Raw genomic sequence first — 17,355 nt, 5'->3', positions numbered from 1 at the left:
CATGAGTCTTTCAAGTCTGGCAAAAGGCAGCCACCAAGGTGACAGCCCTTCACGTGTTCCCTCCTTCCCTTTCCTCGTTTTGACTTTCCTTCAATGGAATGTATATGGCATTCAATCAAACAAAGATGATTTACAGCTGCTCTTACAATCACAGCATCCACTTGTTCTATGCCTCCAGGAAACAAAATTGAGTCTACACGAGCACTTTGAGCTCTCGCATTTCTTCCTGGTCCATTTTGGCCTTCCCCCCATGGCTGGAATTCCACTTCATGGGGGAGTCGTGTTGCTCATACGGGATGACATTTATAGTCAATCCATCTCCCTGTGTACCTGCCTTCAAGCTGTTGCAGTTCGCCTTTTCCTTCCTCACTTTACATTTTCCCGTTGTGCAATTTACATCCGTCCATCAGTCGGTGTCACCAGGGCAAACTTACTCCAGCTTATTGGGTAGCTGCCTAACCCCTTTCTGCTGCTCGATGACTTTAATGCACACCATGCCTTTCGGGGTTCTCCCTGAACCTGTCCAAGAGGTGCTCTCTCGGCTGACCTCAATCGACGTAACCTCCTCTGCCTTAATACAGGAGCATTGACATTCCTTTCAGAATGCACGCACACCTATTCCCATTTGGACCTATCGTTCTGCACTGCCCAGCTTGCCCATCACCTTGGGTGATCTGTTCTCTCTGACACATACTCGAGAGACCAGTTCCTGTGTGCTCTCCTTTTGCTGTCTCGTATCCCACGCACGTGCACACCCAAATGGCAGCTTACTAAGGCCGACTGGAGGCTTTGTTCCTCCCTTGCAACCTTTGACAAATGAAAATTCTCCAGTTGTGATGACCAAGTAGAATATCTTTCAAATTTTTTTCTTACCACTGCAGAACATGCCATTCCTTGGACTTCCTCCTTACCGTGCCATGTCCTGGTCCCTTGGGGTACTGAGGCATGCCGCAACAAAATTTGTGCACGGAGACGTGCTCTCCAAAATTTTAACAGTCATCCTACAATGGCAAACTGCATTCATTATAAACAGTTGGTTGCACAGTGTCGTCACATTCTTCGGGATAGCAAAAAAGCTAGCTGGATTTCCTTGACGAGTTCTTTTAACTGTTCCACTCCCTCTTGCATCGTGTGGGCCAACCTCCGATGGCTCTCTGGGACCCAGATCATTCCCCAGTTTCCAGCCTGACAGTAGCAGACGATGTCATTGAGGACCCTGTTGCTGTCTCAAACACCTTGGACCGCCATTTTGCAGAGATTTGGAGCTCCTCCCACTATCACCCTGCCTTCCTCCACCAAGAAAAGAATTGAGGAGGCGTAGGTGATACTCTTCTCTTCTCCGAATCGTGAGTGCTGCAATGCTGCCTTTACTATGAGGGAGCCAGATCATGCTCTCACTTCATTGTGATCCTCCACCCCAGGAATGGACACTGTTCACATTCAGATGTTGCAGCACCTTTCTCTTGCGGGGCACTTTCTGTTTCATACGTACAACCGGCACATTTCCCAGACACTGGCATAAAGCCACTGTCATACGCATACTTAAGTCCGACAAACATCTTCCTTTCTAGCTATCACCCCATCTCTCCCACCAGCTGTGTTTGCAAGGTGACGGAACATACGATTCATGCCCGGCTGGTATGGTGGCTTGAGTCTCGCAATTTACCAGCCACTGCACAGTGTGGATTTCGAGCTGTTCTGCAGTTGACCATCTTGTCACTCGGTCCACCCGTCTCATGAATGGTTTTCTGTGGAAATCCTAGACTGTGGCCACGATTTTCAATTTTGAGAAAGCCTACGACACCTGCTGGAGAACTGGTATCATCCGTACTCGCTACACGTAGGGCTCCCATGGCTGCACGCACCGTTTCCTTCAGGAATTTTTAAAAGACCAAGTTTTAAGGTATGCATGGGTTCTGCCTTGTTGGACACTTGTATGCGGGAAAATGGTGTGCCTCGGGGTTCTGTCTTTAGCGTTGTCCTCTTTGCTATTGCCAGTAACCCTATAATGGCCTGTCTCCCACCAGGCATCTTCAGCTCCCTTTTCGTTGACGATTTTGCCATCTATTGCAATTCTCCACAGGCTTGTCTCGTCGAGTGGCATCTTCAGTGATGTCTCGATCATCTTTACTCGTGGAGCATTGGCAGTGGCTTTTGTTTTTTCCACTGACAAAACCGTTTGTATGAATTTCTAGCCGTGCAGTTGGTTTCTTCTACCGTCTTTACATCTTGGGCCTATTGCTCTCCCGTTCATTGAAAATAAGAAATTTCTGAGGCTCATGCTTGATAGGAAACTTTCTTGGTTCTCCCACATGTCTTATGCGGCAGCCTGCTGTGTATGGTCCCTCAATGTCCTCTGTGTCCTCAGTGCTACTTCCTGGGAAGCAGTTCGAACTACACTTCTCCGTTTGTACTGGTCCCTCGTCCATTCGAAACTAGACTGTGTGTGTTTTGTTTATGCATCTGCACGTCCGTCCCTTTTACACTAGCCCGGTTGTATGTCTGTATGCAGAAGCTGCCAAACTACTGCAGTCCAACTGCCGTGACTTTCTCCTCAGCAGATATGTGTGCCGTTTGTCTGCCATGTGCGGCCACCCATGGTATGCCGCCTCCTCTGATGACTCCTTTGATCACCAGTATGGGAGGTGTCCCTCTCCTGTTACCTACTGGAGTTCACTTTCGGATCTTGTTCCGGTAGCTTAGCTTCACCCTACCTGCAACTTTACCCGAGGGTGTGACCCCTGCACCACCATAGCTTTCTGTAACAGCCCGTGATCACCTTGGCCTTCATTCGCTTCCTAAGGACACTACATTCCATTAGAACTACTGACAGCTCTGGGAGAGCCAGTCCTGACGAAACTCTACCATGTGGTGAGCAAGATGTACGAGACAGGCGAAATTCCCTCAGACTTCAAGACGAACATAATAATTCCAATCCCAAAGAAAGCAGATGTTGATAGATGCGAAAATTACCGAACTATTAGTTTAATAAGTCACAGCTGCAAAATACTAACGCAAATTCTTTATAGACGAATGGAAAAACTGGTAGAAGCCGACCTCGGGGAAGATCAGTTTGGATTCCATAGAAGTGTTGGAACACGTGAGGCAATACTGACCCTATGACTTGTCTTAGAAGAAAGATTCAGGAAAGGCAAACCTACATTTCTAGCATTTGTAAACTTAGAGAAAGCTTTTGACAATGTTGACTGGAATACTCTCTTTCAAATTCTGAAGGTGACAGGGTAAAATACAGGGAGCGAAAGGCTATTTACAATTTGTACAGAAACCAGATGGCAGTTATAAGAGTCGAGGGGAATGAAAGGGAGGCAGTGGTTGGGAAGGGAGTGAGACAGCGTTGTAGCCTCTCCCCGATGCTATTCAACCTGTATATTGAGCAAGCAGTAAAGGAAACAAAAAAAGAGTTTGGAGTAGGCATTAAAATCCATGGAGAATAAATAAAAACTCTAAGGTTCGCCGATGACATTGTAATTCTGTCAGAGACAGCAAAGGACTTGGAAGAGCAGTTGAACGGAATGGACAGTGTCTTGAAAGGAGGGTATAAGATGAACATCAACAAAAGCAAAACGAGGATAATGGAATGTAGTCGAATTAAGTCGCGTGGTGCTGAGGGAATTAGATTAGGAAATGAGAAACTTAAAGTAGTAAAGGAGTTTTGCTATTTGGGGAGCAAAATAACTGATGATGGTCGAAGTAGAGAGGATATAAAATGTAGACTGGCAATGGCAAGGAAAGCGTTTCTGAAGAAGAGAAATTTGTTAACATCGAGTACAGATTTAAGTGTCAGGAAGTCGTTTCTGAAAGTATTTGTATGGAGTGTAGCCATGTATGGAAGTGAAACATGTACGATAACCAGTTTGGACAAGAAGAGAATAGAAGCTTTCGAAATGTAGTGCTACAGAAGAATGCTGAAGATTAGATGGGTAGATCACATAACTCAGAGGAGGTATTGAATAGAATTGGGGAGAAGAGGAGTTTGTGGCACAAGTTGAGCAGAAGAAGGGATCGGTTAGTAGGACATGTTCTGAGGCATCAAGAGATCACCAATTTAGTATTGGAGGGCAGCGTGGAGGGTAAAAATCGTAGAGGGAGACCAAGAGATGAATACAGTAAGCAGATTCAGAAGGATGTAGGCTGCAGTAGGTACTGGGAGAAGAAGAAGCTTGCACAGGATAGAGTAGCATGGAGAGCTGTATCAAACCAGTCTCAGGACTGAAGACCACAACAACAAGGACACTACTCCAGCCTGGCTCTCGGACTGACCATGGTATCAGGTGTGCCTTCATCATTGTCACCAAAGTTTTTCAGTATCAGCTTCCAGAACACTGCTCAGTATTTACAGCTGTACTCTTCACCTTGTATCAGGTCACTCAGTACATCTGGCTACCCAGGCTTTTCCACTGAATCATCTGCTCCGACTCTCTCAGTACCCTTCAGAGTCCCTGTTTGCTGTACACCGTATATCCCTTAGTGCAACAGGTCCAGGAAAGCTGTCACTTGCTCACTCCTGATGGACCCATTGTGATGTTCATGTGGGTTCCAGGTCACGTCGGTCTGACAGGAAACGAGGCTGCCGACACTGCTGCTAAGGCTGCAGTCCTCGTACCTCAGCTTGCCAGTTCTTACATTACCTCCGACAATCTCTGTGTTGCTTTCTGTCAGCAGGTGGTGTCACTTTGGCATCACCACTGGTCCTCTCTTCATGGGAACAAGCTCCGGGTTATTAAGCCCCTCCCAGAAGCTTGGATGACCACCTCTCAGTTCTCTCATCGTGAGGACATGATTTTGGCTAGGTTGTGTATCAGACACTGTCTTTTTAGCCATTGCCATTTGTTAAGTGGTGCTCCCCCACTACATTCTGCACATTGCGCTCAACCTTTGACAGTCCACCATTTCCCAATGAAAGCTCTTTTTTTTAGCCTTTTATGTTCTCATTTGCACTTCCCGTCTGAGTTATCGGCCGTTTTAGCAAATGACGTGCAGGCTGTCGACAACATTTTACTTTTCATTCTTCGTAGCAATACAGCAAAAGCCATCTAATTTTTAGTTAAGGACCTCCATTTCTCTATGGCGCATTTTACAGATCCTGTTTTTAGCCATCTTCTCTTTTTTTGATTGGGATTAATATGTAGTCGTTTTTAACCCCTCTCTTTGTCTTCGCGTTCTACAGTTCTAACATGGGTGCATGTGACTACTTGTTTTTTCAGCCTAAAACAAAACAAACAAACATTCCTGCATGCTCCCACGGGCAACATTACAGCATCTTCCCTCACCCCTTCCTTGCTATCCTTCCCCTTACTCGCCCCACATCTACATCTACATCTACATGATTATTCTGCAATTCACATTTAAGTGCTTGGCAGAGGGTACATCGAACCACAATCATACTATCTCCCTACCATTCCACTCCCGAACAGCGCGTGGGAAAAACGAACACCTAAACCTTTCTGTTCGTGCTCTGATTTCTCTTATTTTATTTTGATCATCATTCCTACCTATGTCGGTTGGGCTCAACAAAATCATATCTTCTGTACTCCCACTTCCCCCTCTAAGTGAGATCAGACCTTAATCTTTCTACCTCCCACATCTCCCTCCTCCTCTCTTTCTTTCTTTCTTTTTTGTTGTCAATTACTTTTTTAATATATTGGCAGGAGAGTGAGAGGCTAGGAGATACAAAATAGCACATAATGGTAGGCGATGCCATGAGGCATGCCATGGTGGATAATTTCTCTTGAGCACAAATAACATTAAGAATGATAATTTATTGCTGATGCAGTGTAGAGATTAAGTTTTTAAGAGTTGCTTATCTTTTGTTAAATAAATACCTTGCCTTGTACCACATTCCTGAAGGTTCTCCTTGTTGATAGAATCTGTGGCAATGAATGAAACTCAGATAGAAGCAAGTGGCTTTAGCTTAGTTGCTTGAGAACCTACTGATGTGTGGCTCTGTTGCATTGGTTTTTGTGCACCATTCTGTAACTTGCTATGATGTGAAATTGCTCATTGGTTCCATGGCAGATCTGTTTTTAGAAATGAAAACGCTTTAATGTTTTACTCATTGTGTTGCCTCCTAGTGCAGTTAATTGTGAGGAAATTTTGAAGTTTCCTTAGAGCTTATGGATCTTTAATTCATCGATGACCAACAGTCAATACAGTTAAGACTAGTGTCTGGATTTTTATGTAATTATAAATTCTTTTCCTTCTCTCTTACACATGTGAAAAGTGAAGTACCGGAGTGATTGCTGACAACTTCAGTGCCTGGCATCATGAGAAAAATGACATTTCACACACGAGAGTATCAGTGTTATTGGACAAATTTCGTGCAACTGCTTCTGTGGTGAACAAGCCATGCAGTGGATATCCAAGAACAGCCATCAATGAGGAGACTGCAACAGCAATTATGGCATCATTTGTGAAAAGTCCACATTGCGTTACATGCCAGTTATCAGCAATATCCAGTGTAAGTCTATTCAGTCCTGCCTGTGTTGGGCGCATGCACACCAATGTTACCTGCCCAAATTCCAGTTGCAACATCAGTGGGTGCAGTTTGCAGAATGGGCTCTGAATCAGTGTGACAGGAATCTAGACTTCATACGACAGATGTTGTTCAGTGATGATGCTAATTTTTATGTTCAAGGAGGAGTAAACAAAGAGAATCATCATTACTGGCCAGATGCAAACCCCTTGTGCATGAGGTAAAGGTCAACAATGGAGCTCATGTTGAGGAGACGTGCGCCTCTGTTGACCATGGATCCTGTGACATGTGCAGCAAGATTGTCAGAAAAGACTCCAATTGTGCGTCCAGAGAAATGGAGGTCATATTGAGCAAGTGCTATAATGGCAACTACTAAAAGTGTTCTAAACTTTAAGAGGTCATAACTCGTACACAAATTAAGACATCTCAAAACAGATTTCACATGTGTATTCCTGAGAAAGTAGTAGTTTAAAATGGTGTTCCTTATGAGCCCTCTTCCCATCTTAAACACCTAACACAAATCCAAGATTGGAGACTTCAAGACAGCCGCCATAGCTCCCATTAGTTGCACCCCCTCCTACAGACACTCTTTACCATACACCATTATAATTCCTCACACTGTTCCCCTTTTATATGGGTGTATCCAGAATTTGTCTTGCCCTGTAGTGGAATAAAATATGTTTAACTAGACCTGTAGGTGGATTACGAAGGATGTGCTTCTTTGTCATTTTCTCAAATGTAGTATTTCATTTCTCAAAAGCAATAAAAGTACAATAACAATACTGAGGGTATCATTGTATTAATCATTATTGGGTGTATTATTTCTTCATTTTATGAAGATTTGCTGATGGAAGAAGCTGTTTCAATAGAAGGTATATGACTTTGAACCGATATTCATTTGTTTCCAAACACTGCTCTCCCCAGCTTTCAGTAATGTGGGCAAGGAGTATGTTCATTGAGCATATTAACAAATTAAAAACATTTCAGATTCAGTTACTTACAACATTTCTGTGATCTCTAACTCCATGTGTTGATGCCAGCTGCTGTTTACATCTATGTAGTTGAACTATACACATCCCTGTCTGCTAACTATGCTTGGCTGTGCTGAAACGTTTCTGGTACAGGCCAAGGCAATTTGCAACATTTACTCCCATCAGTCCATACACTGTAAGTCTTCGTAAAGTGAATGAGTAAAGGGCTCTCTGTGGTGCTGAAACTGACAAAAGGCAAATAAAAGATTAGTGACCTGAAAATTTCTCACCAAAGCAAATTTACCGAGTCGGTACTAGGGAATTTGTGCTCCAAGAAAAGTTTACAAAATAATAAATCTTAAGAGCTCACTATTGTTTGTGTTCATGATACAACATGTTGCATCAAAATTAAGATCTTGGTTTATAGTGGACGACACATTCACTTTTGATGGAGAGATTATCAGGCAAGCAGATCGGGTGCTGTTTGGAGTCCCAAATTCAGCAACATATACATAGTGATGTGCAAACAAAGAACAGAGCAGTGCAATTGTCTGAAAAGTACATGTTATTAAGGCAAATGCAGAAGGCTACAAAATCCACAGATGAATTTTGTCACGATGTGTGAGCTCCACTATGGATGCTGGGAACATTCCACGGTACAAACTTCAGGTAACTGAATATTATATTTTCTATAGAAGTACTGAGTGTAACAGATTCCTCCTTAATCAATGTTAAGAATATACTATTTAGATTTTTATTACTAGGAGGCTCTGAAAAGTTTGAGGTGCTACATGAGTAACCACCACATACAGATAGCCGTTTACGAAACAACAGATATATATATCTTTTTTTTATGTTTCACTGGCGGTCTCATTGGTGGTAAATTGATGGAACAAACCCCTCAAAGCCTTTGTTGATTTCCTGCAAAATATTGGCACACACCAATCACTCAACAGTAACTGATTTTGTGAATGGCAGTGTGAAAGTACTGTGGCCTGGGGGTATTTAAGAAGAAAAAGTTCTTGTTATACAGGGTGTTTCACAATTCCTATTACAGGCTTCTGCACATTGTAGAAGAGACTTAGTAGATAAAGTTTTGAAATGTAATCCATATCCAGAAATTTACTGTTTGGATACAAAATAAGATTGAAGATCAGATCACTTTCGAATCTCCTGCTTCACGGTACACACAAACTGAGAAGAGGGCGCCATCATTACTCCCCTGACATAAACGTATCTCCTGTTTACAATAACTCTCTCATCGTTCCACTTACTTAGTCCGTCACTGAGCAGTAAGGAAGAGCGAGACAGTGCAGGATGGTGGACCACATGTTTTAAGAGCATACATAGGTGTTGTTCATTTACTGTGTAGCTGGACATAACGTTAGAGCTGCACAATGCATGTATCGAGAACTTTATCAGGATCACCTCCACACAACTTCAACAGTAGCTGTGAGAAACTGTTATGTTCACAACTATGAGGATTGACTATGGTGCTCCACATGAATGTGGCACATGTCTTCAAGAAGACCACCTTCACCACATAGAAGAAAACCCAACAACAAGTACTGTAAATGTTCTACGAGGTGTGTTTTTTAAGTAAGTACCGTTTTGGAACTAAAAAAAGATGTGCTAAGATATCTCAATAATTTTATTCTTACATGAAAGCCTGTACCTTAATCTACTTTTCTACATAATTTCCGTCAATATTGAGGCACTTGTCATAACGTTGTACCACTTTTTGAATACCCTCCTCATAGAAGTCTGCCGCCTGACTTGTTAACCACTACATCAGCAATGTTTTGACTTCATCATCGTCTTTAAGACGCTGACCGCCCAGGTGTTTCTTCGAGTGCAGGAACAGATGGTAGTCACTGGGTACAAGATCGGGGCTGTACGGAGGATGACCTAGACATTCCCATCGAAAAGATGTGATGAGATATTTGGTCTGATTCGCCACATGATGATGGGCATTATCTTGCAGCAAAACGATGCCCTTGCTCAACTTCCATGAACTGTTGCTTTGATTCTGGTGTGACGTAGGCCACCCATGTTTCATCACCTGTAACAATTTGGCTAGATAAACCATCACCATTGTTGTGGTACCGCTCAAGGAAAGTCAATGCACTGTCTAAACGTTTGGTTTTGTGGACATCCGTCAACATTTTCGGTACGCAACATGCGCACAATTTTCGGTAATTCAAGTGCTCGGTCACAATGCCATACAAAACACTACAAGAAACATTGTGAAAGTTGTCTTGCAAGGAGGAAATCATGAAGCGTCTGTTTTCTCTCACCTTATTGTCCACTTCTTGCACCAAACTTTCATTAACGACTGAAGGATGCCCACTGCATTGTTCATCATACACAATTGTGTGGCCAGCTTTAAATGCTCTCGCCCACTTTCTTACCATTCCATCACTCATAATGTTTTCTCCGTAAACTGCACAGATCTCATGATGAATATCGATCGCTTTTAGGCCTTTAACACTAAGAAATCTTATAGCAGCCCGTACTTGACAGTTGGCGGGACTCACGATTATCAAAGGCACCTTAAACACTCAGTACACAATGTAAACAAGGAAAAACCAGACTGTCATGGCGTCAGTGCATAGATTAAGGTACAGGCTTTCATGTAAAAATATTTCAAAACGGTACTTACTTAAAAAACACACCTTGTACAATGTTTAAAGGCTGCAACAAGAACTAAGAGACATGTATTGGGATACTGTGGACTATGTACCGAAAGTGGCAACTACCCTAAATGTATTCCATCCACATTTAATCCACTGAACCTGCCTTACCCCTCCATTTCAACAATGCCTTGTCTGAGGAGTGGGCAGCAGTTACCCAGAAGTAAATAAAATAATGTCCTTCACCAAAAAAGTGTTTCTCAGAGACCACCATCGTGTGTAGCTGTACAGAGAGCTGCTGCCGAACCAAGTGTTGCCTCCTAAACTTATATTAATGAGGTGGAGTATGTGAATTGAAGCTGTAGGCTTTTATAATGCATGTTTTGAAGCTGTGAAATCAGTTATTGCCCCAAAATGGATAAATTTTTAATTTCATTACATGAGGCACGGAATGCTTTCACTAAACTCACAATCAAGAATGCTCTGGCATACATCCATAGCAGCTTCAGCTTCCTTTTCAGCAGCATTAAAGGATTAGAATCTAGTGGGTTACCTTTGTAGAAGTTGCTGAGAATGTCAAATGCAAGTTCACAAAAATCTGAGGAGACATTAGGCAGAGGATAGTGAAAAAGTTCGAAGCTATTTTGGCAAGAAATCGAGGCTACTTGACTTTTGCTCCTATCAGCAATATCCTCAGTGTGGAAGCAGATGACGCTCCAGCTTACATGTTCTCAGGAATATTTCATCTCATAAGATTTGCACCATCAACAGCCTGTGATGAGGAGAGAGTAATTTCAGCATAGATGGACACTTTAGTAAACAGATGTGACTGAAAATAATGTTCTTCATAAGTGTGGTATATATGTTCAAAATTTAAAAAAAAAATAGGTAATGTAAATTGTACCTTTTCAGTGCACATTTTGTGTTGCTGGTACATTTAAGTGCGTGTTAGTATAGTGGACTATGGTGTAATTGAGATGTTGATTTCAACTGAAATTCTTGTTTTATGTAAATATTTAATTATTCTTCACATTTGCTTGCATATTCTATCAGTTTTCATTACATAAGTCCGTACATATTTCGTGTGATCTAGTTATGACATAGTTTCCAGAGCAAAATTTTCAGACTGTAGTGGAGTGTGCACCAAGATGAAACTTCTGGTAGACTGAAACTAAGTGCTGGACCGAGACTCCAGCTGAGAACTTTGCCATTTGCGGGCAAGTGATCTGCCAATTGAGCCACCCAAGCACGACTCACGACCTATCCTCATTGCTTTTCTTCCACCAGAACCTCATCTCCTACTTTCCAAACTTCACAGAAGCTCTCCTGCAAAACTTGCAGGGCTGACTTCATAGAAGAAAGGATTTGTGGAGACCTAGCTTAGCCACAGCCCCAATATCCTCGTTTCCTGGAATGTATAAACTGTCTGTACATACACTGAAGAGCCAAAGAAACTGGTACACGTGCCTAATATTGTGCAGGGCCCCAGCGAGCATGCGGAAGTCGCACAACACGACGTGGCATGGACTCGACTAATAGTCTAGAGTAGTGCTGGAGGGAATTCACAGCATGAATCCTGCAGGGCAATCCATAAATCCTTAAGAGTACGAGCAGGTCGAGATCTCTTCCAAACAGCATATTGCAAGGCATTCCAGATATGCTCAACAATGTTCATATCTGGCGAGTTTGGTGGTCAGTGGAAGAGTTTAAACTCAGAAGAGTGTTCCTGGAGCCACTCTGTAGGAATTCTGGATGTGTAGAATGTTGCACTGTCCTGATGTAACTACCCAAGTCTATCTGAATGCACAATGGACATGAACGGATGTAGATGATCAGACACGATGCTTCAGTACGTTTCACCTGTCAGAGACATATCTAGACGTATCAGTGGTGCAATATCACTCCGATTGCACATGCCCCACACCATTACAGAGCCTTCAGCAGCTTAAACAGTCCCCTGCTGACATGCAGGGTCCATGGATTCATGAGGTTGTCTCCATACCCCTACACTTCCATCCACTCGATTCAACTTGAAACGAGACTCGACTGACCAGGCAACATGTTTCCAGTCATCAAAAGTCCCATGTCGGTGTTGACGGGCCCAGGCAAGGTGTAAGGCATTGTGCAGTTATCAAGTGTACACGAATGGGTCTTCAGCGCCAAAAGCTCATGTCGATGATGTTTCATTGAATGGTTTGCGTGCTGACATTTGTTGGTGGGCCAGCATTGAAATGCGCAGCAATTTGTGGAATGGTTGCACTTCTGTCGCATTGAAGGATTCTCTTCAGATTTCGTCGGTCCTGTTCTTGCAGGGTCTTTTTTCCAGCTTCAGCGATGTCGGAGATCTGATGTTTTACTGGATTCCTGAAATTCAAGGTACACTCGAGAAATGGCCGATGGGAAAATCCCCACTGCATTGTTATCTCAGAGATGCTGAATCCCATCAGTCGTGCACCGATTACAACACCACATTCAAACTCACTTAAATCTTGATAATCTGCCAGTGTAAGAGTAGTAACCGATCTAACAACTGCGCCAGACACTTGTTGTCTTCTTTAGGCATTGCCGACCACAGCACCGTATTCTGCCTGTTCACCTATCTCTGTATTTGAATACACAAGCCTATACCAGTTTCTTTGGCGCTTCAGTGTGTAATTAGGTTTTCATGCAATCCTTAGTATGTGAATCCTACTCGCACCTGGCCAGTTTTTCTGCATTTCCACAAATAACGGAGGTGTGGCTAGGTTGTGTGGCTTTTGAATCGTCCTGGACAGGTGTTAGTAATTCTTACCCACCGGTAACAGAAATGTTTCTGTGGAACAGAAGGCATTGTCAAGGAGAAGCTTTTTCAGTTTGATTTCAGTCTGTGGTTTACAGACATTGAGAAACAACTAACAAAAACCAAACTCAGCAGTTTAAAGAAAGCACATCAAGGCATCCACAAGAAGGGTGGCATAAGTGATCAAAAGAACTATTAGGTTGGTGCATAAGTTAGTAGCGTTTTTGTTGTGCATGTTGGTATTCCGGTTGCTGAGGGTTTATTTATCGATTGTCATTTTTTGTTTGTAGTTGACTGTTGCTATTTGTGTTAACACGTTGTCATTTGGAGATAGTGATTGGAGCTACGGACACTAGAAAATGGAGTGCCAAATGGAGAAATCGGAACATTTCCGACTTATTCTTCTGTTTGAGTTTTATACAGGGGTGACAGCAGCAGAGGCAGCCAGAAACATTTTTCGTAGTGTATGGGGACAGTGCTACTGGACAGAGCACGGCAAGAAAGCAGTTTTTTTTCATTTTAAGGAGGATCGTTTTGACATTAGTGGCTCTCCACGTTCAGGAAGACCTTCGGGGTTTTTATGAAGATCGTTTAAATGCATTAACCCACAATGATCCACGTCAGTGTACTTGAGGGCTGGAATATGTGATGAACAGTGACCATTCCACCATTGTGCAACATTTGCATGCAATGGGGAAGATTAAAAAATAGCGTGTATGGGTAATGCATGCTCTAATACAAAATCACAATTATAAGCAGGTGGCCAAATGTGCATCTCTGCTTGCTCATCATCAGTTGGCTCGTGAACAACGCCGACCATTCATATACTGTATTGTTACTGGTGATGAGAAATGGTGTCCTTGTGCTAACATAAGAAAAAGAAAGGAATTATTGACACCAAATAAAGCAGCAACTCTCTACACAAAGACCTGTGTACATCCACAATAGATACGTCTGGTGGAAGAGCAATGATGTGGTGTACTACGAATTGCTTCCCCGGGGTGTAATTTATTGTCAACAACTGAGATGTATTGCTAATGCAATCCGAGAACAACGACAAGGGAAACTGCATGAAGCGACACTATTCCACGATCACGACTGCCTGCATCCTGCTAGACTGACAAAAACACTATGCAAGAGTTGAGTTGGGAAGCCATTCTGCAGCAACCTTATTCACATTAACCCCAGATAGCACAGTAAGGCGGTTTCAAACTTGTTTCCAGCTGTAAAGTTCAAGTATATAAGCTTGATCAAAGCTGGAATATTCAAGCCTGTTAGCTGGATTCTAGCTTGAAATAAACATCAAAGTTGGCAGAGTTCAAGCTATATTTCAAGCTTGACTTATCAAGCTTGGCTCCAGCTGTATCTACACACGTGGAATACAGCCTGGTATTTACAGCTTGTTTTAAGCTATATAAATATTAATCTGAATTTATTGAACCTAATTAATTACGTTACGTAATATTTAACATTTGTAACATTAACGTACCGAACTGTTTTCTAGTATAAAACAAACTTGTCAACGAACCACAACCATTAACGCGCGTCACAAAGGTAAAATGGCCGTAAACGTAACTTTACGTTACGTAATATTTAACATTTGTAAAATTAACGTACCGAACTGTTTTCTAGTATAAAACAAACTTGTCAACAAACCACAACCATTAACGCGCGTCACAAAGGTAAAATGGCCGTAAACATAGCAAGGCTCAGAAAAGTAAATAAAATAAGATAAAACAGAACTGGAGACAGCCACACTCAAACCAAACTCCGCGCCGCCATGATGTCACACACGACAACACCCTTACGTCACGGCTTATAAACGCTTGTGGCGCTTCCCGTGGACGTCTATGGAAGCTATGCTGCGCGCGCATCTGCTGTACAGCCTTCCAGGGAAATTACAGTTTATTTCAAGCTTGGGAAAGTTATTTTAATTCAAGCTAAATTTTTACAGCTTGATGTAAACTGTGTAACATGTTGATTTTTCAATCTTGAATTTTCAACTGAACCTAAACTTAATACCCACCTTGAAAAAAGCTGTGTAACAGGTTGATTTTTCAATCTTGAATTTTCAACTGAACGTAAACTCAATATCCACCTTGAAATAAGCTTGAGTGCTAGCTGGGACAGGTTATCCACGTCCGACAGGTGCACAGGCTGACTGATATCTGTGACCTGACCTGAGACATTACTGTGATGACTACAACTATCAATGTCAGTGCGGTCTAGTGGCTAGCGCTGGGATCAGCAAGCTGAGCGTTTGAACAGTGACTAAGTAACGGCATGCACGGCAAGCTGATTGAGGGAAGAGTGAACATGGAAGCAAGGTGCCAGAACGAGAACAGGAGCACTTACCGTATATCAATCATAAAGCACTTGCTGCTCTCTCTCTCTCTCTCTCTCTCTCTCTCTCTCTCTCTCTCCCTCTCCCTCCTCCTCTCCCCCCCCCCCCCCCCCAATCTCTCCATCAAGCACTGGGCTGTGTACCAAGCATTTTCTCACGTTTTGTACAGACAAGTACTGCCCACTCTGATTCTACATTCCCTAAGTACAATGACCAATTAACGTACCATGAAATTTTTAGAACATTTAGGGTGGGGGTTTTGAAGAAAAAATTTCCAAATAACCGAAAAATTTAGATTCTTTCATCTTTATGTACAAATATTTTGACAGTTTAAGAATTTTATGCATTATGCCGTAGCTTTCGTTTGGAGTGTGGCTTTATACGAATGTGAAGCTCGGACAATGGGAAGACGAGAGAAGACAGCTAGAGGCCTTGCTGGAGATGTGGTGCTGTAGAAAGATGATGATCAGCTGGAGAGACAAAGTAACAAATGAAGAGGTGCTAAAAGAGCACAGGAAACCAGATATCTGTGGGAGGGAAGGAATCGGGGGGGTGCGACCAAGGATATCATACATACAAAAGATCATTAATGTTGTTGGATGTAACACGTACGTGGAAAAGAAGAGAGGAATGACGCTCTGCTGCAAACCAAACTCAGGTTTGAACACTAAAAGAAGAAAATAAGAATGCCATAGCTGACAGTTAGCAGTCCTTCCACTTTACAATGTCTCAAGACAGTTAACATTCTGTGACTATTCATATTTTCAAAACATAATTTTGAAATCCACAAAACGTTACAAATTTTCATAGTTTATTTTTTTTAAAAAAAGCTCACAAATGTATATGTATTAATCACGTCTCATAGTATTGGGAACAACGTATTTATTGAAAATAAATTCAGATCTCTGTCCCTTTCGATTTCTTTATTACAATTTTCCAATTTTCTCTTTTGTTACGACATTTTCAGAAATACTCTCATTTGGAGAAGTCTGTAGTGTTAAAAAAAATCATCAGAAAAACAAACTTATTTCACTTTTGGAGAGGCATCGTGTGGAACTTCAACAAATGTTTTTTTTTTCAGCAAACTTTGAAATAGTGGAGCGATACAGTCACTCGTGACCTGTATTATTTGACATGAAATCGCCCTATCGTTAAAATGACCCACTTCTAGTAAATTGCAACAATTCTCTCTTTCTACAAGTGGAAGACATTTGCACTCATCTTTGAAAACGTGTGGAATGAATACAGCGATTTTCGGCGTTGTAGGCCTATAGTACAGTAAAAGATTCGTCTAGGATTCACTTTACAATGATATAGGATCTGTGATCTTAAAACAAGGAAAACGTAAATCATAGTAGTAGACATATAAACATATATGATACTCATGTTTAACGAAAATATGACTTCATTTCTGTTAAATATAGATAACACGAAGTTACATAAAAGGAGGGGCAACCTCGTCATCCAAAATTTCCTTACCTTCTGTTGCGAAAAGGAGTGTGATCCTTTATTATTGTTATTCTGTGCTGCTTCACTACGAGGATGCTTTGGTAAGTCTGCCAAAAAAGCAAGAAAAAATGTTTGTTTCGTAGAAACCTCAGGTTGCTTCTCAACATAGTCTCCTTTGAGGAATATATCCTCCAGCTTTTTCATCACATCGGAAAAATAGGTTATGTCAAACTGTGAAGAATACCTGTTGATTGCAACTATCACTCCCTCATTTGATGCAAGTTTCTTCCCAGCATCCGCCCCTTTAACTGAGTGGTCAGCGCGTATAACTGCCATGCACTGGGCTCGGGTTGGATTCCCGGCCGGTTTTGAGATTTTCTTTGCTCGGCAACTGGGTTTTGTATTGTCCTCATTATCATTTCATCATCACGGACGTGTAAGTCTCCCAGTGTGGCGTCAAATGAAAAGACTTGTAATTTGGCAGCCGAACTTTCCCAAGTGGGGATTCCCGCCAATCAGTGACATACGAGCATTTCATTTCTTCCCAGCAAACCAAAGTTTCAAGTTCGGGACCAGGTTTCAAGTTCAGGACTAGAAGAAGTCACTTGGGACTAAGTCTGGTGAACAGGGTGGTTGAGGAACCAATTCAAAGCCCAGTTCATGCACTTTCGCCATTTCCATCGCTG

The sequence above is a fragment of the Schistocerca cancellata genome, chromosome 12, assembly GCF_023864275.1.
Source record: "Schistocerca cancellata isolate TAMUIC-IGC-003103 chromosome 12, iqSchCanc2.1, whole genome shotgun sequence".
NCBI classification, from domain to species: domain Eukaryota; kingdom Metazoa; phylum Arthropoda; class Insecta; order Orthoptera; family Acrididae; genus Schistocerca; species Schistocerca cancellata.
The sequence above is the reverse complement of the archived record's forward strand: the minus strand, read 5'-3'. Positions refer to the sequence as shown.